Consider the following 22,474-nt stretch of genomic DNA (forward strand, 5'->3'; position numbering starts at 1 on the left):
ACGATGCTGGGTACTTTTTATTCTATATGTTTTGTTTGTTTGTTTTGCTTTTAAGGGGATAGGCGCTTTGTTTTTGCTGTGTGTGTGTGTTTCTTGGCAGTATATGAGATGTTACTGTTGCTGTCAAACCCCTGAGAAACTAGCCAATAAACAGCGTGCAGAATCTCTCAACAAGGATGTCTGAAGGATTCGTTTGCCTGGTTCTGAGCTCGGGCCCCGGGGCGTGGGGTAGGGGGGTGGTGTTCTGTGGACAAGGTCGTCAGTTCGGAGCACCGGATGGAGCGAGCACTTGGGGCAGCACAAGTCCCTGCTGGGGAGGTGGGGGTGGTTCGGCGCCCCAGGAAGCTGGTTATCGGGAGCCCGAAGCCGGTGATTTTCCAGCGCGGACTTGGAAGGAGGGAGGGGGGTTGGACCGGGGGCGCCTGGAAGGACCGTGCCCAGCAGCGCCCAGGCCGGAATCTTCGGCAGCTGGGACCTCAGGCACCGCTCGGTGGCCTGGAAAACAGGCCTTCGGGGTGTGGGGGCGGGGTCAAGGTGCTCTGGAGTACGCTGAGCCGCCCCAGACGCCCCTAGCCTCCTGCTCAGATGCAAAGGACAGCCGGGGTCACACTGCCCCCGGCTCAATCTCTGCGCGCCGGCCACCTCCGGGACGCAAAGTCGCAGGTCCCCGCAGAGACACAGGTCCCTGTGTCCCTTCCCCCACTCTGCGGACCGGGGTTGGGGGTTGGGCACGATGGGCACCTGGAGAGGGGCGAGGCGGGATGAGGGCAGCGGGCGGATCCTTCGGGACTCGCGGGGAGCGGGACAGCCGACCTGCCTCCAGCCGCCGCACCCCGGAGCCAGGCGATCCTGCTATAGATAGTAACAGGGAAGCGGCTGTTTACAGCAACACTGCGCCGCCAGGGCCGTCTCCAGGCGACGCCGCGCGGCCGGGCGCGCCGTCGGCCTGGCTAGGCCGCTCTCCCTCCTTGCTCCCCCGGGGGCCTCGGCCTCCCCGGCCGGACTGCGGCCACTCCCGCCGCCTGACCTCATCTGTGGGGTACGGGGGCTGAGTGCGGCTTGGGCTAGCGGCTGGACGCTAACCTCCATTCTTAGAGATGCGAACCGGGTGAGAGCTCCTAGGGCAGGGAGGCGGAGATTCGTGGAACTGGGCCACTTGCTATTTTTGCATTCCCTGTCACAAGTAGAGGTGAAAACAGAGTTTCATCATTGTATGTCACTGGTTTATGTTGGTGGGAATTTGGGCGCTTTTTTTTTTTTCTCTCACCTAAAAAAAGGCGGGGGGAGAGAAAAGGAAAAACACATAATACATAAACATAGACTTGGAGCTGCTCTGAATCCTCAAGCAATTCTGCTGCATTCCATTCCCCTCGTTCTATGGTTTGCCGGGCTGCTTCATTGTCCTTGATTAAAAAAAAAAAAAAGTTAAGATGGCAAATCCATCTCTCTTATTATTAGCTTTGGGCAAAATAGGTCAAGCTTTGAATTCCTGGGTCTGGCCTTCCCTTCCCTTCATAACTGGCTCTCAGGCCACTTAAGAGAAAACCTAGAATGACTTCCTTTACTTCCCCTTAGAGTTTTGAAGCAGCTCAGGCCAACACCTAAAGGATGTGTCAAGATTTTATATCCAGGATTTATGCATATATCATTTATTCTGCCCTTGCCAACAAAAAAGGAAAAAGGTCTTTGGATAAGGTCTTTGGATAAGCCTGTCTCCTCCACAGGAGGAGGCTTAACTCTTTCTTTCCTGGCACCATTATGGCTACAGAGCTGGAGACTTAATAAATCCATCCTCTAAGAAAGACAGACCATGCATTCACTCATTCTTTTATTTATTTAACAAAGAACTTACTTATTGGGGCTTCCCAGGTGGCTCAGTGGTAAGGAATCCACCTGCTAATGCAGGAGGCACAAGAGACGCAGGTTCAATCCCCGGTTGGGGAATATCGTCTGGAGGAGGAAATGGCAGCCACTTCAGTATTATTGCCTGGAAAATGCCATGGACAGAGCAGCCTGGCAGGCCACAGTCCATGGGGTCACAAAGAGGCGGACACAACTGAATGACTGAGCATGCATGTGATTACTTATTGAGAGCCTTCTATGGCCTGGCACTTGCTAGGGGCTGGTACTTACTCTAATGAAGACAATGGACCTGCCCCTACTGTCAGAGAGATTCCAGCCTTACGGACCAACAAGTCATTAGAGAATTGCAGGACAGCAGTAAGTGGTTTGACAGAGGTAATAACAGGGTGGTCCAGTGGCTAAGACTCCAAGCTCCCAATGCAGGGGGCCCAGGTTTGATCCTTAGTCAAGGAAATAGATCCCATATCTCACTAAGACCCAGTATAGCCAAATAAATGAATATTTAAAAAATAAGAGAGTGCTATGAAACACAGAAGAGAATGTGGGGACAGGTATCAGAAGAAGTGATTGCAGTACAGAGACGGGATCTGGATCCATTGTCCTCTGGGATATAACATGATAAAGGGGCCAGAGCATCACCTGGGAAGTAAAAGCAGGTGCTCGACCTAAAGCAGTAGTATCAGATAATATAATCTCAGACCTCCTCTCCTGCCCCACTAATATCTGAACCTGCAATCATTCTAACATACTCTCACATCTCAATCTACTCATGGTACCCATTTCAGGACAGCCAAAATCACATTTTTAATATGGAGCTCACATGATGTAGCCTTAAAATAAAGGGAAATCAGACCCAATCTGTGAAATTATGTTTGCCACTGGCCAAGGTCAGGATAACTTTGAGACAGATGTGTGTGTGTGTGTGCCTCTGTGAGTTCAGTGCTGCCTTCCAACAGGGCAAGGCTTCCATGTTCTGGACAAGTCTGAGCATGGAAAACCAAAACTTACATAGTTTGTGATTATCTATGCATTGAGTTCCTGCTACCTGAGGATCCAAAAGTGAACAGGAGGGTAGATTCTCATATTTGATTTTAACCTAGATTAAAAACAAATTCATTCTTTGTCAGCAGTTGCTTCTTATCAGATGGAGACTCTTCCTATTTTGCACTTCTCTGGCATTTAAGAGGCCTGACCCATAGCAAGCTTTTGTTCACCACTCTGGAGGTCAGTGCACATTGTTTAGCCTGGTGTTATTGCAACACTAAGTGAAAGGCTACTGTCTGTGCCGCCTACGTAAATGCTGCCGCACACAACCCATCCTCAGCATGCAGAAGTAGTTATTTATTTGGGGAAGTGTGGTCTATCGGTGAAGGGTTGTGGGCAGAGCACGGGACTAGAAGTCAGGAAGATGCGTATAGCAAATTCATCTCCTTCAGGGACTTGGGGGAAGTCGCTTCTAAGACTTGTTTAGCATCTGCCTACTTTTGGCCTTTGTCTTTTTCATATACAAATATCCACTTAACACCTACCCCAACGCCTAGCCCATAGTAGGTGTTTAATAAAATCTATTCAATGGCACCCCACTCCAGTACTCTTGCCTGGAAAGTCCCATGGATGGAGGAGCCTGGTGGGCTATAGTCCATGGGGTCGCTAAGAGTCGGACACGACTGAGTGACTTCCCTTTCACTTTTCACTTTCATGCATTGGAGAAGGAAATGGCAACCCACTCCAGTGTTCTTGCCTGGAGAATCCCAGGGACAGGGGAGCCTGGTGGGCTTCCGTCTATGGGGTTGCACAGAGTCGGACACGACTGAAGTGACTTAGCAGCAGCAGCAGCAGCATTGAACTGATGAATGAATGAATGCTCTCAGCCAAGCAGGGCAACTGTATATTCTTGTTCTTTATGGGTACTAAGAAATCAAATAGAGAATGTTCTTTAACTCTTTGAAAAGGCTGAACAAGCTGAGTCTTTTATCCTTGGATATGAATAGGGAAAAACTGGGAAGGAGAAAATAACAAGATGTTTGGGCTATTTTCAGCTGGTGCAGCCTCTGTCAATAAAGAACACCCCAGTGGTTAGTGATGAAAGATGGAACTTACCCTTGTTATTGAGCCCCATGAGAGACAGCCAGTGCCTATACATTAATGCCACATTGTCTGCAAGGACAATGACTGTGTGACCACCACTCTCTAATTTATCCATTCTAAATGTCTGAACCCCAGCGGGAGAAACATTTCACTATTCCCACAGGACTCACAAACTCACGTGAGCCCAGCGAAGGACCTTAAGGGTCAAGGTTACTCACCCTATGGCTCAGACAGTGAACAAAAAGTGTCTCTATTTTGAAACAGTGGGAGGCACAGAACTATCACCACCATCATCACACACACACAAGCCACCATCACCACCACCACTCATTAGTACTAGGAATTTTGCCTCTTTGGGAAAAACTGTTTCCATTCTGAACAACTCTTGGCTTTTTGACAGGAGATGATGATTCAATGGGATCCCCATCCTTCTGCTAATGCAAGCATTTAAACAAAGCTCTGTGTGGTCCCTGGCACATGCTCCATCTGGAGCTGAGGAAACTGGGGAACAGCTACGGTGCCTAAGAAAGACACATTTCAGCCCAGGCTCATGGGATCTTTCACCACAACCAGCAGCACTGGATCCCCATTTAGTCAGTAATGCCAAACCTTGCTGCATTCCCCATCCTCTGACAAGCAAGTCTGTCCCGGCTGTCAGATCCCCAGGTGTCCTGAGCTGACCTTCTTCAGCTCAGGTGGATTTAGCTGCTAAAATTCCAAAGGAATCTCATTGACGTCACTAAATCTATAGGACAACACCACACCTTAAGAAACCTCAACTGCAGGGCTCCCATCCAATGGGGAAACTTCATGATCTGCATGGGCAGGGCTAAGGATGGCTCAAATGGGCTGGCACATGACAAGCCTCAAAGTGTTAAGACATCTCCAGCATTGCTTACACCATTTAATCCACCATCTTTCTCAAGAAGAATGGCAAGAAAGATCTTTAAAAGAGACATTAATAATTATAAGGCAAAAAAAAATCCTCTTTCCAAAACCAGAAGAATCCTGACCAGTAGGTAGGAATTCAGAGTTAGGCTGCCTTCTGATCTATAGATCATAGGTTCATCCTCTGATGTGGACATTTTGTGTCTTAGTTTAGTATCTGATTTGCATTCTATGAAAAAACTTCCAGTTCCAACTCCCAGCTAAGTTTTGATTTTCTCCACTGCTGTTTTTTACCTGGAGTGTTAATGAGTTACAGATCCCTTGTGAAAATCCCAAAATTGACTCTACTGAAGAATTCTACCTTTAGACTCTGACCCACCTGAGATTGTGGGGTAATCCACGAAGAAAAAGACAGATCATGCACTAAAAGTCTCCTTTCCCACTTAGTGGGGCTCTGAATTAATCCTAACACTAAATACTAAATCCCTCCAAACTTGTTTAGTGGCCAATATGCAGAATCACACTCAGAAAAAAAAAAAAAAAAATCTGTATCCCTTACAGAGGTCTACCACAACTGTGTAACCCAGCCCTGGCCTCACCTTCCATCTTAAGCAACTTTCCCTCCTTCACTCCTCTCCAGGCACATTGGCCTTCTTTCTGTTCCTCAAATATGCCAAGCTGGTTCAGGAGCTGGGTCTTTCTAATCACTGTTCCCTCTTTTCCCCAGATCTGGACATGTTGACTTATCCTTATGATCACTATTAGCTCAGTTTTCACATTCTCCAGGAAGCCTGTCCCCCATCCAACACTGCATCCCTCCTCATTGCCCCTCAGTCACTTTCTGTCACATTACTTGGCTTTTTATTTTCTTTCGAAGACTGATCACCAGGTTACTTGGTTTATGTATGCTCTTTTTGGTTATCTCTCTTCCTCTCCTAAGCCACAAGATCCACCAAAGCAGGGACCTTATCTATCTTATTCAATAGGTATCTATCCTCAGGGCCCCAGCTTGCTGACACTAGTAGGCACTGGATAAATGTTTGCGGAATGAATGAACATTAAACAGAAAGCTCATCATTTGTTGTTCATGTGGCTGGGAAGGCAGCATGGGTTCTTGTTTTGGATAAAGGGGCTTGATGGCTGACTTCCTACAGTATCTTTCTCAGGTGAGGGAAACCAAAATCCTGATCAGTACCTTCTTCATCAGGCATAATAATTTAGATGCTTATAAACCCAAGTGGTATACCCATCCTTAGAACTGTATGGATTTGTCATATCTGCTTATTAATCATTCCTCTAGCTGTCATTCAAGAGGGTATGGGTGCTCTAGTTTTAAACCCACAACCATCCCACCCACAAACGTGATCAGCATAAGAAGAAATTTCATCTTGGATGGGGTATCCCCCAATCCTTTCTTTTCTACAAACTCAGCCTAATACCACAAGCAACTTTTTAGAAACTATTTGGATATAGAGGTAAAAACCTAACCAATTTTTTAGTTCAAAAGCACTGTGAATAGGGCCATAATAAAACCTTCATACCAACTGTGACACTGGTGGTAAAGAACATACTTGCCAATGCAGAAGACATAAGAGACACAGGTTCGATCCCTGGGTCAGGAAGATCCCCTGGAGAAGGGCACAGCAATCCACTCCAGTGTTCTTGCCTGGAGAATCCCATGGACAGAGGAGCCTGGTGGGCTATAATCCATGGGGTTGCAAAGAGTCAGACACGACTGAGTGACCTACACTTTCACTTTCAAAACTTTTATGGCACTAATACTAAAATGACTATGATACCCTTCCAAGTAATTAAAAATAAAAACAATATCAATTTGCAAAATAAATTTTTACTTAAAAAATAAAACTTATAAATATGCCAAAAATAACGCCAGGATGTAAGTTCCATGAGGGATGGAAAAATTGCTGGTTCTCCAGAGCCTGGAACAGTGCTTGACACAATAGCAAGCACTCAATAAATAGAAAGATGGGTACAGTTTTCCTAATTACTTCCTTGAGTCTTTCTCCACCCCCACCCCAGCATATACTTCCTTGGCTTCTTGGGCAATCCAGCCATGGTTGAGAATGTGGCTGGGACCAGGTCAGTATTTGTTGATTGTTCGGCATGCACTGGACAGGACTAGAATATCACATACCGCAGGATCACCTCAGGCCTGAATGCAGCCCTCTGTGGGCCAGAGCTGATCTCTGTGGTTATAAATGGAGCACCACGTGCTCCTGCTCCATCCAGATTGCTGTAAGTGAAGAATGGGATCAGCCCTCAGGATTCTTCACTTGAATCATTTGACAGAGCCATTCTCCTCCTTTCTCCAGATTAATCATCTGGTTTGGAATGAATCTTGTATCACTTGCCCAGAAGGGTGTCTGTGGGTGAGGAATCTTTGCTTTCCCCTAGTCTCTATTTGCCAGAAACAGGAAACTTCATACTAGGTGAAGAGCTGGGACTTCATCTGCTATTAGTACTTTGTCATCCAAATCAAGTTTATTTGAACCCAGAGCGTCATCCAGCTGATGTCTGCTTAAGCTTTGGAGCTTGGAAAAGAGAGAAGCAAGGGGTTGTGAAGAGGCTGGGGAAACGGAGGAAACCTGTCGTTATGCAAATAGCGCTCCACGCATCGGCCGCCAAATTCCCAGGTTCACCTAAGGATAGCTCCCAGCCAGGAACAGTGAATATCCACACTTCTCATTCATTCTGGCCTACATGCTAAAAGAACCAGAGACTCACATAAAAAAAATTAATAAATAATGGAGAAAACAGAAGAGTTTCAAATTAAGTGATTTTAGATTGTATTTTTAGATAGGAACAGCCCTGAGGTGTTAATTTCTCACGTCTGGTTTGAGATTAACTTAAATTGTATTCTTATCAGATATCTCTCTCCTGGCTTTTTATTTTTCCATTGGTTTCAGAATTCCCTCCAGGGAAGAAAGGGGTTTCACAGACCTCAAATTATTATTACCTTGTGTAAGAAAAAACAACTACCCACAGGTACTAGGGTATGGCCTCTACATAGTTAATCCTTTCATCACTCAAATTGTACAATTATCCTATTCCTCATTCTTCATTCAGTACCTTTATTAGACACCTACTTTGTGCCAGCCAATGGAATCCATAGTAAACAAACAAACTCACATGAAGCTCATGGTCTAGTAATAAACAAGAAAACAAATAAACAAAATATATAAAAGTAAGTGCTAGGCAAGTAGTTAAAGTGGAAGGATATGTTGTGAGTGACTGTGTTGCTACTTTGGATTGGGTGGAAGGAGGTGGCATTTGCCATGAGAAGGACAAGGAGCAGAGCATTCTGGGTAGAGGAAATGCTTCCCAGTGTAAAGTACTGAGAAGTATAACCATGGAGCCCAGCAACCCTCTGTCTTTGTAAGGTGCACTTCAAGCCCTAGTGTCTGAGTTACCAAAAACTGTCTCTCTCCACCAGACCATAACACCTACCAACAAACCATCTGTCCCTCCCACAGACTGTAAACACCAACTTTTGGATCACTGCTACCAAATTTGGAAATGTCCCAGCCATTCCCCATTTAGTTTCCTCCCTAACCTGTCACTAAACTTCAAACAGGACATGGAGGATTTTATTTCATTCTCATACCATAACAACCCATATGGATCCTTCTTATAGATGGCTGCATACTAAAAATCAATGGTTGGTAAGCTCTCTCTCAATAGCTTGAAGAGTCTTACATGAGAGCTCTGAAAAATACTGACACAAATTGCCCTCAAGCAGTCTGTGAGGTCTTCCAGGGCCTTTTTTTAACAGGAATTTGAAAATAAGCACATTCCATTTTGCCCTTTGTTAGAGAGCTACTGACAATAAACCGAGTTCAACTTAGAATCTGTGCTGTAAAACAGAACACTGAACAAACCAAGTTTTCTCACGCCAGGTGACACTCTCCTGTACTCTGCTGATATACAGGGTTTAAGCAAGTACATTTGGGAAATTTACAGGGGACTGAACTCTCATAGTATTAGTTTCTTGAATTCTCTGTTATTTTGTCTGCACTGAAGACCATCCCACAAGCCATTATCAGAATCCACCCATCTTCAGTTCCCGTAAATATTATGTCTACACAGAACTATGTGAACTATTTCAGAACTGGAATGCTTTTCAGGCTGTGAAAAGTTGCTAATGGGAATGACAGAGAAACAGCATTAAAACTTAAATGGGAGAAAATTCAGTGGCAAAGGGAAAAGTGGGCTAGAGGATCACATGTGGGTTGGGAGAAGAGGGTAGCTCAACCTTCAGAAATTGATTGTTCAGCCCATGCTTGATTATTTAAATCTAGCAGCAAATGTATGCTGACATATTTCTGGGGGGCACTATGGTGACTTTCCTTTCAGCCAGTAATAAGAAGTGGAGTTCAAGTCTCAGCAGTCGTTCCTACTACAGTTGGTACTGATTGTTCCAGACAATGAGACCAGGGGAAGCTGAGGCAGCAACTGTCAACTGTCAGTGATTCCTGGGAAGGAGCAAAGGATAATGCATTCTGGAGTGCCGGGCAAAATTCAATCTGGATGAAAACTTCTGATGCAGAGATGTCTTCCGATTTTGGCAGTCCTAGCCTCTAAAACATTTGGGAAAAGGCATCATAACATGAAAAGCATGAATTAAATATGAGCTGCTAGTATTATACATATGTTCTCTGCCCCTGCTTCCACTCTGCTTCTCAATTCAATCTACTCTTCATCCAGATCGCAAACTTCAGTATCATATCATCATAGAGAAACTCTCTGAGCATCTAGGCTGAATTAGGAACACTTCAGAAACCCTTGTTCCATCCTAGGCTTTGTATGTATAGCACTAGACATCATTCATAATAATATACAGTTATTTAGAAAGCAGTTGGTCTAAAGTCTAAAAGATAAGTTCCACAAGGACAAGAATATTTGTTTTGTTCATTGATGGACCCGCAAGCATCTAGCGAAGCCCTGGTGTTGGTAGCTAAGTGTTGATTGAATTTGTTCGGTGTCTAGTTCCCCATTTGAGGAAGGCAGAAACCTTCCCTGTTTTACTCATCATTGGCTCTCTAGCCCCTCATATAGTACCTGACCAAGTAAAGGCTGCTCAAAAAGTACTTCTTGAATGCATGGAAATAACAATAACTAATATTTACTGAGTGCTTGTTCAGGGATTATGTTCAGTGCTTTACAGATACTGTTATGTTATTTAATATTTACCAAAATTCAATAATATAGGTATATTATGCCATTTTGGTTGTATAGGTTCAATAATTTTTTAAAACCAATGATCTTATAAATACAACTTTGTAAAGCAACTATACTCCAATAAAAATTAATATAAAAATAATTATCTTATAATTTTCTAATCCATAATAGATAATTGAACTAAATTTTCTCCCCAGTGTAGTAAGTAGTGACTTGGTAACATGAATAAGTGCATTTATTTCCCTGGGTGTCTACTCTCTGGTAGCTGGTGGCGGGTGAGAGAGAAATTCAGTCTCAGGGGCCTTCATTATGGTTAAATTGCTTAGAATTAAATTATAGCCTTAGCTCCTATTCATATTGGGCTTTTGAGAGAAATATATATACTGTATATATACATTCATAGGTAGAGAGAGAGGAGAAATAGAGTGTTGGTTGCATTATATCCACATGCAACCACAGAATATAAAGAGATTCCACTTCTGCCAGAGGAAATTGGAAGTATGAAAAACTTACTGGCCAAATATTGCCCAAGATGCTGGTTAAACTGGCTGTGCCAGTGTCTCCTGCACCTGCCTGGGATCCCAGTTGGAAGGTAGGCTTGTTTCCTCCTCTGGGAACTTTGCCAGTCTCCAACATTCACCTCTATCTGATCTGGCTGAATCAGGTATAAGGCAGTCACTTATCCCAACTCTCCAGGTAAAACCAGAAGTGTTTGGGTGGGTGGGGCATGGTCCAAGCAAGGATCAGACCACTTAGAAACAAACTGACCTGCCCCAGAGTGGAAGCAATTCCAAGGGAATTACTCAATGTATTATAGTCCCACTACCAGGAACCCATCTGGTGAGATTATATTAGTCTCCTTTGCCAAAGAAACTGGTGACCCAAAAATGCATAATGCAAGAAGCAGCCAGTCTGATCAGGAGACTCAAATGGTTCTTGAGTCAGATTTTTACCTCTCCTTGGTTTCTCTGTCTGCTCTTCACCACTATCAACACCACCCCATGGAGAATGAAGAATGAATAGAACTGTCAAAAGAAGATAAGAAATAAAGACAAAACAAGGAGTTTTCATAAACATACATATATTCAATCCTTCAGTCCACATCCTTTGACTTTTTGAGTATTGAAATGCCCTGTGGCTCAGCTGGTGAAGAATCCACCTGCAATGTGGGAGACCTGGGTTCAATCCCTGGGTTGGGAAGATCCCCTGGAGAAGGGATTGGGCTACCCACTCCAGTATTCTGGCCTGGAGAATTCCATGGACTATAGAATCCATGGGGTGGCAAAAAGTCGGACACGACTGAGTGACTTTCACTTTAGTCATTTATGAAATGATGGCAACTGTTGTTACTTGGTAAAATTAAAAGTTGGCAACCTATGTCAGTTCACCAGCTTTTTAAAAACTTTGCTGGCCCCTGCTATCCAACAGGGTGGGAAGTCCTGGGTCACTGTGCAGTAGCCCCTCTGAGGCTTTGGGTGAGGATGTGGGGAGGAGAGTCTCTCCCCTGCAGGTGTGAGCAGAGCACAGGTGTGCTGGGTGGGCTCTGCAGATCCTCTCAGCAACCTGCACACCTGTGATGACCAGCTTTGAATAAGACGAATAGTCTTCTCTAGGTTTCCAGCAACTCGTTTCTCAGACTCACCCAAGAGCCCAAGGCTCCTGTGTGGTTCCATTTGATAACCTCACTTATGTTCAGCTTTAGGAGCTTTATTACTAACTAAAATATCTGTATTCTAAAACTCAGATCTGAAGAGAGAGGCAAATGCTTACCCAAAGACATATATGGCTAAAAATGGATAATTTTAGGAATGGTGAGGGAGCATGCCTTGACATGTGTGTGTGTGTGTATTTAGTCACTCAGTTGTGTCCGACTCTTTGCAATACCATGGACTCTAGCCCACCAGGCTCCTCTGTCCATGCAGTTCTCCAGGCAAGAATACTGGAGTGGGTAGCCATTCTCTTCTCTGGGGTAATCTTCTCTACCCAGGGATCGAACCTGGGTTTCCCACATTGCAGGTGGATTCTTCACCAGCTGAGCCATCAGGGAAGCCCAGGCCTTGATATAGGACATATTAAATCACACAGGTGGGGATTCATCCAGCCTGCCTATGAATTACACCCCCTCAAGCCCACCTTGACACTGATTCATATGCAGATCACTTCATAAGACATTTTTAAACTGGAAAATGCCTTCTGCTTTACAGTTTTCGAAGCTCTTTCACAAGAGTTACCTGGAGTGGGCCTCATATGAATCCTGACAGGTAAGCAGGGCAGGTAGTAATGTTTTCATTTTTACAACTAAGGAAAGCCAGACTTGAGGAATGTGAACAACAAGCTGAATTCAGTCATGGCTAGGGTGTGGAAGAGGCCCGGTGTGCACTTGGGCCTGGGAAGGCCATGGAGGTCATTGCTCCTACACTTTCTGGCCTGGGTCAAGGCCCTTTTGCTATGGAAACCTGATGGGTGTAGGTTCCACTCAGTACTAAGGCAGGAGGCGTTGGGGAAAACTGCACCCATTAATAATGATCAAGCATTTATATACCGTTTGGTGTTTCCACAGTGCCCATTAATGATCACTACATCATTACAAAGCTCTGAGGTCAGAGCAAACCGGTGGGGTCAGTGAGTTCTCCAGACCCCACTTTATAGATGAGGAAATAGGCTGGGGAGATTAATTGTCTTGTGGTTTGAAGAAATCAGTAGTCTAGCAGGACATCACGGTCCTTAGGTTGAAACTGGTCAGCTAAATGGAGCGGCTCAGCCAAACCACTGGGCAGAAAGGATCTGTACATGTGTGTGTGTGCATGTAAACTCGTATGAAACAAACTGCTGCTTTCAGTACCATCAAAACTATAATCTACTTGGTATTTCCTGAATTACATGCCAAATGTAATGGTATTTAATTAAATTGTGACTCCCTGGGCTACATACCATGGCCCACGACTATATTTGGGTCCAAAGAACAACACTCTGTGGGAGAAGGCAAGGGTGGGATGATTTGAGAGAATAGCATCGAAACATATATATTATCGTATGTGAAATAGATCGCCAGTCCAGGTTCAATGCATGAGACAGGGTGCTCAGGGCTGGTGCACTGGGATGACCCTGAGGGATGAGATGGGGAAGGAGGTGGGAGAGGGGTTCAGGATGGGGAACACATGTACACCCATGGCTGATTCATGTCAATGTATGGCAAAAACCTCTACAATATTGTAAAATAGTCTCCAATTAAAATAAATAGATAATTTTTTTTAAAAAAGAACAACAACAACAAAAGAACTAAGAAGAAAGGAAATAAGTCTGGGAGATGGAAAAAGACATGGAAGCTCTAAAGTTATAACTGATGCCCTTGGACAGAATCATAAAATCCAGTTCACATGCTGGAGTCAAATCTAGTCACTTGGAGACTCTGTCATCTTCCACCTTCCACCCCACTTCCTCATCCAAACTGAGAAAATGCCTTCAGCCACCTCTTCCAGCTTTTCAGGTCATTTTCATTGAACAGTACAAAGATTGCCTCATTATTCCTCTTTTGATGTAACCCAGATATATTGGCTCTCAGAGACCAAGACACTCTGTATTCCTGGAAACATAAAGAGAGATGATAGAATTAGAAAGAGATGTTTGATCATTTTAAAATGATCTTATATCAGACTTTCAAATATTCCCTGGCAGTGTCAGGACAAGAGGGAGACTTGCCTGGCAATTTAATATATTTACTCGGTAAATAGTAAATAGCACTTGCAGTCCCTGTGACTTAATCGAAATGAAGTTCATTATGATACAGAGCTGTGCCCTTTAGTCCTATTTGAATTAAGCAGGCTCCCAATTTCATTTAATTTCACTCACATCTCTGAAGGAAATTATAGGCTATGAGGCTGGCCTAGGGGCAGGGGGAGGACAGTTAGCAAGACTATTTACCAGAGGAGATAAAGGGGGAAAGGTAGGTTAAAATTAGAACAGAGCGAATAGGTATCCTCCTTACTCCTTATCGATTCCAATCTACAAAAGTACTTTTCTTTCCTTGTTTTTAACTTGAGGTTGCGTCAGGGTCTCTCTCTCTCTTTCTCTCACTCACTCTCTGGGTTTTGAAAACATATTATCAGGTCATCTAAACCTTTTATGAAACATCTGACTTGTATGTGCATGAGCTAGTTGGTGAAAATTTATTATGTTTGACACCATAACTTGAGATTTTAAGGCATTCTTTTGGGCACAACTTGACTGAAAACCCTGAGGCTAGATCACTATCTCTTGCCAGATGTTAACCTGGTTTCACTGATGGGAGCCCAGGGTAGCTTAAAACTGTTTCTGGAGACATTCAGGACTCAGAATGTTTACTGCTATTATATATATCAAGAAATATGGGATTTTAACAGCAGATTTTAACACTCCTCCATTTCTGTCCTCAATTTATTTCTGTCTCTTTTGGAAAAGTCAAATGCCCCCCAGTTTTGAATTAAACTGGGTAGGGAGAGAAGCCTAATATTCAACTAGCCCACGAATTGAAGCACCCACGCAGGTCTTTGGGGATTCTTTGGTGTCTGTTCAGGCTACAGGAAACCTGGGCACCTATGGGTGGGACGACAAACCAATGATGTCATTCAACAGAATTAAGACCAGATGGAAAAAAATGTAGCCAAATTCTGCAGGGAGTAGCACTGAATCCTGGCATTATGTATGAAAGCACCCCCCACCCCGGCCCCGCTCCCTTGAGAGCATAAACAAGTTTAAGTGTGAAGGCAACACAGTTTGTGGGATGAGGCTGAAAGGGTAATAGCCTCAAATGTGATGCTGATGGGTGGAGGGGGGGCGGTCAGAGGGTGAAACACCAAGTACTGGGCTGTGATTGACGCTGGGCCTCGGCCCTGCACTCTCAGAAGGGACTTGGTCATCTGTTGGGTTGTAATCGGTAGGCGAAAGCTGCACGTTGGGCACATTTCCACCTGGTTTCCATCCTTGGCGATGGGAATCTCAGACCCCAACCTCCAGGATCTGTTAGAGAAATAAACAAGGGGGACACAAACAACCAAAACAGCAACACAGCAGAGAGGGCGCGGAAGATGAAGCTCCGCCTTGGGAAGCTACGGGCCAATCAGAAGCCTGTTGCTGGGGTCGGTGTTTGGCCGCCTGACGTTCCCATAGAGACGGAGGAACGTTACACACTAAACACTGGGCGACGTTGACGTCTTTGCATTATATCCAAGGAGACGACTGAGTACACGTCATCTCCCCGCCCTCCCGCAGCGCCAGGGGCGGAGGGAGCGACGCAGGCGTCGCCGTCACGTGCCGCTTGCCGGGAGCGAGGCCGGGTGGGCGGGGCTTGTTGCTATGGCTGCAGCTGCTGGCTGTTGTTGTTTGGAGCCGGAATTAGAAAGTGCTGAGGCGGCAGTGGAGCCATAACCAGTTTGTGGAACAGTGGCTCCCGCCCCCGGGCCAGAGAGGGTTCCCCAAGCCCGTGGAAAGCCAGGACACCCCCGAGGCTGCCCCAGCACGCTTCAGCCCCAGGTCCTGAGCCAAGATCTCTCTGTGCTGCCTGTGACTCCAGACTGAGGGCCAAACCCAGACCAGCCCCTCCACCCTTAGTTGGCCATAATTGTCAGGGTGACCTCCGGAACCGCCGTCTCCTCCAGACAGCGGCCCACAAAACAACCACTTGGCCAAACTTGCCTTGCGCAGGAGATAGGGGAAAAAAACCCAGCGTTGGAAACTTTCCCACTCTTGGAGTAAACTCCGGAATCAAGGGGAATCATCCCCCTGATAGCTCAGTTGGTAAAAAGAATCTGTCTGCAACGCAGGAAACCCGTGGGTTGGATTCTTGAGTAGGGAAGATCCCCTGGAGAAGGGACTGGCTACCCACTCCAGTATTCTGGACTGGAAAATTCTATGGACAAAGAGTCGGACACGACTTTCATAAAGAAGTTTGGATTTAGCTTTTATACGTTAAAAGAAATAGAACTTTAGACACTGATTGTTTAGAGCTTTGTTGAAGATTAGAGGGAGGGAACCGTGTTCAAGAGTTGGAAAGAGAAAATGTAGAAGCCCTTCAGTCGTGTATGAGTCTTTGCGACCCTATGGACAGTAAACCGCCAGGCTCCTCTGTCCATGGGCTTCTCCAGGCAAGAATACTGGATTGGGTTGCCATTTCCCCCTCCAGGGGATCTTCCCAACCCAGGAATCCAACCGGGTCTCTTAAGTCTCCTTCATCGGGAGGCCAGTTCTTTACCACTAGCGCCACCTGGGAAGCCGCTAGCAGCCCCTGAGGTCCCTGATACTGAAAAATGGGAAGGCTCTAAAAAACCTAGGTCAGTAGGAAGTGAAGTTTGATTTCTCCGTTGCTTAATTTGGTCTTGACTATAGAAGCTTGAGAAATCTATATGCAGGTCAGGAAGCAACAGTTAGAACTGAACATGGAACAATAGACTGGTTCCAAATAGGAAAAGGAGTACGTCAAGGCTGTATATTGTCACCCTACTTATTTAACTTCTATGCAGAGTACATCATGAGAAACGCTGGGCTGGAAGAAGCACAAGCTGGAATCAAGATTGCCGGGAGAAATATCAATAACCTCAGATATGCAGATGACACCACCCTTATGGCAGAAAGTGAAGAGGAACTAAAGAGCCTCTTGATGAAAGTGAAAGAGGAGACTTAAAAAGTTGGCCTAAAGCTCAACATTCAGAAAACTAAGATCATGGCATCTGGTCCCATAACTTCGTGGCAAATAGATGGGGGAACAGTGGAAACAGTGTCAGACTTTATTTTTCTGGGCTCCAAAATCACTGCAGATGGTAACTGCAGCCATGAAATTAAAAGACGCTTACTCCTTGGAAGGAAAGTTAAGACCCTGCTGCTGCTGTTGCTGCTAAGTCGCTTCAGTCGTGTCCGACTCTGTGCGACCCCAGAGATGGCAGCCTACCAGGCTCCCCTGTCCCTGGGATTCTCCAAGCAAGAACACTGGAGTGGGTTACCATTTCCTTCTCCAATGCATGAAAGTGAAAACTGAAAGTGAAGTCGCTCAGTCGTATCCAACTCTTAGTGACCCCATGGACTGTGGCCAGCCAAGCTCCTCCATCCATGGGATTTTCCAGGCAAGAGTACTGGAGTGGGGTGCCGTTGCCTTCTCCGGTTATGACCCTAGATAGCATATTAAAAAGCAGAGACATTACTTTGCCAACAAAGGTCCATCTAGTCAAGGCTGTGGTTTTTCCAGTGGTCATGTATGGATGTGAGAGTTGGACTGTGAAGAAAGCTGAGCACCAAAGAATTGATGCTTTTGAATTGTGGTGTTGAAGAAGACTCTTGAGAGTCCCTTGGACTGCAAGGAGATCCAACCAGTCCATTCTAAAGGAGATCAGTCCTAGGTGTTCATTGGAAGGACTGATGCTAAAGCTGAAACTCCAATACTTTGGCCACCTCATGTGAAGAGTTGACTCATTGGAAAAGACTCTGATGCTGGAAGGGATTGGGGGCAGGAGGAGAAGGGGACGACAGAGGATGAGATGGCTGGATGGCCTCACAGACTCGATGGACATAAGTTTGAATGAACTCTGGGAGTTGGTGATGGACAGGGAGGCCCGGTGTGCTGTGATTCATGGGGTGGCAAAGAGTTGGACACAACTGAGCAACTGAACTGAATTGAACTGAACTGATAGAAGCTAACTCCAGTGTGAGAAATCTGTGTGCCAGCCTCCTTTTTCTTCACTCAACTCTGGAAACAGTTACAGGAATATTGTGGCAACAAATTGTAAATAAAACCAAAGCAGCTAACAGGGCAGTGAAGGGTTGAGATGACTATGTGAGGGCAACCACCCTGAACAGAATGTTGCAGTTGAATGATATGGTACAGCCGAAGGGGCCAGGACTTTCAATTTTCTCCAAGTATCATAATGTTCAAGCTCAGCTGAATTTAAACTGTGACTTTTATTTTTGAGGAAAAGCCAAAGGGGTGTTAGTTGCTGGAATTCAAAATAAGCCATGGCAGTGAGCATGACAGCATCTGTTTCTGATGGCTGAAACATAAAGACGAAGCATTTCATTAAAATGAATGGTGTTTGGAGTTGGTCTGAGATCCCTCTATGCCTGCACCAACGCACATCCAATCCCATTTTCCATCACTGACAAATCAGCCCCTGAGGGTTGCCTCCCTGTTACCCCATGCTAGGCCTCCCTGTGCTCCCATTCAGATATTTACTACCTGCCCACAGAGCATATCCGTTCCCTTTCAACATTCCCTTGCTCCATCCTCTGACCTACCTATTACTCACTTCCCTGACTCCCTTCTCTAAACAGTTCTCCCTCGATTCCCTTCCCACTCTCTTGCCACTCCCCAGGTGTGTACCCAGTTGGCCAGCACTCCTCAAACCCTTGCCCCATCCACCCATCTCTACCATAATGTTTTTCCTGTCTGGTTCCTACTTACTAAAAGACGGCAGTCTTCTGCAAACGTTGGCTGAACACAGGAGGAAGGGCTTAGTGAGTTGAACAAAGCCATCATCTCCACTTAGAAACAAAAATCCCCAGATAATAGTTGAGACCCATGACACATATTCAAGCCTTATGCAGACTCTGCTTATCCCAGCACTGTGGGCAAGGCAGCAGTTTACTAATTCTGACATTTTCAGGAAGGTAATGATAGTTTTGACTTTTTCATGTTTACTGATGATCAAACTAGACCCCTTTGAGAATATCGGTTGTACTCCCCACACCACCCACACCCCCATAGTACAACACCGAGAGCATAAAGCATATGGAAAAGGAAGAAATCTCAAGTTAGGTTAATCAGTTCAGTTCAGTTGCTCAGTCGTGTCTGACTCTTTGTGACCCCATGGACTGCAGCACGCCAGGCCTCCCTATCCACCACCAACTCCCGGAGCTTACTCAAACTCATGTCCATGAAATTGTTAATGCCATCCAACCATCTCATCCTCTGTCGTGCCCTTCTCCTCCTGCCTTCAATCTTTCCCAGCATCAGGGTCCTTTCCAGTGAGTCAGTTCTTCGAATCAGGTGGCCAAAGTAGGGTTAATGGAAAGGTCCAACTTGTGGATAGATTAGATTGAGTCAATTTGGGCGTAAGAATGAAGTGATTTGTGCTTTGTTTCAGATGAGACTGTAAAGCACTGAAATGATCTACCCACAGACATATAAATAACCTATCTTACCGGCTAGAAAGTGGAGTAGCAGTCCTTATCTTCCCCACTTTAAACTTTAAGTTAGAATAAGACAGTTTTGTTTACGTAAGATTCTACCTCTTTCTAGATCTCTTTTCCAATTCTTCAGGCCCATCAAGAACCCAGCAAGCCACTGACAAAGAGTGTGGGGGAAGAAAATAACTGAAGGCAAGGTTGATCTGGCCCTTTGATGTGCCAAACTATATAGAATGTTCTTTGCTTTCATAAATGAGATATCATTTTATCGTTCCAACATTCCTTGTGAACTAAGTCTTCTTGTCCCCATCTTTACTACCAAAGAAACTGAGGCTCAAGCAGTTAAGCAACTTGCCCAAGGATGTGGTACAGAGCCAGTCTTCCAACTCAGATGTCCATTTTCAGAGTATCTGCTCTTCCTGCATTCCCATGAGATGAGGCGAAATGCACAGAAAACCTCCACCTGGGTGACGTTACAGTTTACCTTTCCACAGGGAAACTCTCGCCCCTTTTTTAACAAAATTTATTTCTTCAAAAAGGCAGAGAAGAGATTAAAGATCTTTTGCGAGATCTGCTAGAACTTCATGAAAAGGTGCTGACACCACAAAGTAAAAACAGGGCTCCGTCCCAGCCTCCTAGGACTCGCCTCTATTTCCTCATTGGCCTGAGATCCAAGAGGCAAAGAGAGACATGCCCCAGAGCACACACAGCAGAAATGTTTGGGCGAGTTCTGGGAGACTCTGACCTGCCCCAGGCTAGGGAGGGCACCACCTAAGTTCACAGGCTACCTGGAGACCTCCGCCCAGATTTACCTGAAGCTGTCACTTGGGCCTGGTCCCTGCTTCTTCTCTCTCCTCCCCCATGCCTGACCCTTCAGAGAAGCACGTCCAGCACGAATTCCTCCAAAGCCACAGATGCCTTTAGGATTGTAAAGTGTCTGAAAAGTTCCCTCCTTAACATTAGTCGAGTGGGTGGGAAGGGCATTTTCCGGTCCAGAGCTTGGGGGACACCCTCCTCCCTCCCGTCTTGGCAAGCAGCCCCTGGAGGGATCCATGTGGGTGGCAGTGAGTACAGACAAGTCAGAGGGTTTCTCGCTGGGCAGGAATGCCCATGGGCCACACCTTCTTCAGCCCTCGGAGCACCTCATGTCTGGACCCGCAAAGAGGGTGGCCGTGCCAGGGAGTGGGTTCTCTTGTGTCTGCCTCCAACAACCAGTTTATTGTGACGATTCTATTTGTGTTCTCTGTGTTCTGTTTGACTTGGCAGCCGAGTAGGGAAAGGGCAGCCGGTTCACTCCGGTTTGTACTGGGTGGTTCCTGCAGTCACACCCAGACATTAAAGCCAGAGGCTTGTGGCGGGGATGCCTTTACCTGGGGGCCTTCGGTGTGCAAAAGCAAGGTGTGGGAAGTATTTCCTTTTTATGGGCCAGCCAAGTGTGGCTGGCATTTCACCTATTCCTGTATTACTAACGTCACCCAGATTCAGGTCAAAGGGCAGGCTTACTAGACTTGCCCTGGGATCTGGGACCAGGGCACGGTTGATTCCGTCCCTTTGGACTAAATCCCTACTACCCGGAGGCAGTTTAACTTCTCTATCTAAAACAAAAATCCAAGGTCTGACAATTGTGTTCTACTTCGGGGAACTTCCCTGGTGGCTCAGACGGTAAAGCATCTACCCGCAATGCGGGAGATCTGGGTTCAATCCCTGGGTCAGGAAGATCCTCTGGAGAAGGAAATGGCAACCCACTCCAGTACTCTTGCCTGGAAAATCCCATGGATGGAGGAGCCTGGTGGGCTATAGTCCATGGTGTCCCAAAGGGTTGGACACGACTGAGCGAGCGACTTCACTTTTCGGGGGACTCTTGTTCCTGAAGTTGAAATCTGGGCCTTCTTAAAGTATCCAAGGTAAGGTATTCTTTTCATACACAGTGGTAGCATTCAAAGAGAGCAGACTTCAAGATCAAATAGACTTAGTCTATAAATCTGGATTTGCACCATTACTTACCTAAGCCTCTATTTAGAACTAAAGTCCCTAACATGTGGGAAATAACAATTAACACTTAACCCTATCACATGCCTGACTGTGTTCTAAGCACTTTTTTGAAAACTCAAGTTTTACAACAACTTGAAGAGGTATGGAGGTATTATTATTATCATCCTCCTTTTTTACAGATAAGAAAACAGAGGCAGGGAGAAGTTAAGGAAATTGTCAGAGGGGGACTTCCCTGGTGGTCTAGTGGTTAGGAATCTGCCTTCTAATGCGGGGGACTCAGGTTTCATCCCTGGTGGCGGAACTAAGATCCCACCTGCCGAAGGGCAATTAAGCCAAGCACCACAACTACTGAGCCTGCCCATCAAAACTAAGACCCAACACAGCCATAAAAAAACTAAAAATTCTTTTTTAAAAAAAGGAAATTGCCAGAGGTCATCAGCTAATAAGACAGTGCCAAGACAGCAGGCTGTCTGGCTCCAGAGCCCACATGCTTAACCACTACGTGCTGTGCTGTTCTAGGGAGCCAACACTGGGCAGGGGACTAAAGACACCACGGGGATCAGACACAGACCTAGTCCCCAGGCCCCACCCCGTCATCTCCACACTTTACTTCCGAGGCTCCCAAGTCAGCTTGAAAAGGGCCTTTCTACCACGTCTAGAAACTTCTCTTGCCCTGGACCCTCGAGAGCCTTTCGCTGAATGCAGGCATTATCTTGATGATGGTGACAGCCATGGTCATCCAGCCAGGTCAGTAGAAGAACCTGCAGAAGTGCACTAGCTTCCATGGGATCCTCGCCTGCACCAGAGAGCTTGGCATGCATGGAAGAGCATTCTACTGGGCAGGTGGGTGTGTGCCTCTCCACAGGTTGGGGGAGTGGGTGGCAGAGCCAGGCTTGGGTGCTCGTCGTAACCAAGCCCATCCAGCAGACGAGGCCACAGAGCCCTTCCCTGAAGAAAGTGGTCGTGACCCAGACAGTGGGTGATGAAACCATTTCCTCTTCCAGAGAGGCCCAAGCACATGGCTGCAGGGCCTGGCAAGGCCACAGGCTTTGTTCACCAGGCCTCTCCCTACCAGATGTGATAATGTACACTGTGGGCTCAAGACCGAATTACTTTTTAAATGGAGACAGGGTGTAGATAATTACCATCGCCCACAGTTATTGAGTGCTTAGCATGCTTTATATGGCTGATATGGATTCATTTATTTAATCCTTATAACAACCCTACGAAGTAGGTTCTATTATTATCCCCATTTGACAGATGGAAGACTGTAGGCACAGTTCATTTCCCCAAGTTT

The 22,474-nt window shown here is 45.8% G+C and overlaps 1 long non-coding RNA gene across 1 annotated transcript; it reads right to left on the reverse strand.

Annotated features, from left to right (window-relative positions):
* Positions 1–1,167: 1,167 nt before the first annotated feature.
* Positions 1,168–8,524, reverse strand: LOC147363993 (uncharacterized). The gene is made up of 4 exons (XR_015133979.1): positions 6,995–8,524; positions 6,411–6,539; positions 1,853–1,950; positions 1,168–1,403 (listed from the first exon to the last, which is right to left on the reverse strand). It is a non-coding gene; the product is annotated as an uncharacterized LOC147363993 (long non-coding RNA).
* Between the last annotated feature and the right edge of the window lie 13,950 nt (positions 8,525–22,474).

This window comes from Bos grunniens, chromosome 10 (genome assembly GCF_055505025.1).
Source record: "Bos grunniens cultivar Pamir isolate PY7600 chromosome 10, Bosgru_T2T1.0, whole genome shotgun sequence".
Taxonomy (NCBI): domain Eukaryota; kingdom Metazoa; phylum Chordata; class Mammalia; order Artiodactyla; family Bovidae; genus Bos; species Bos grunniens.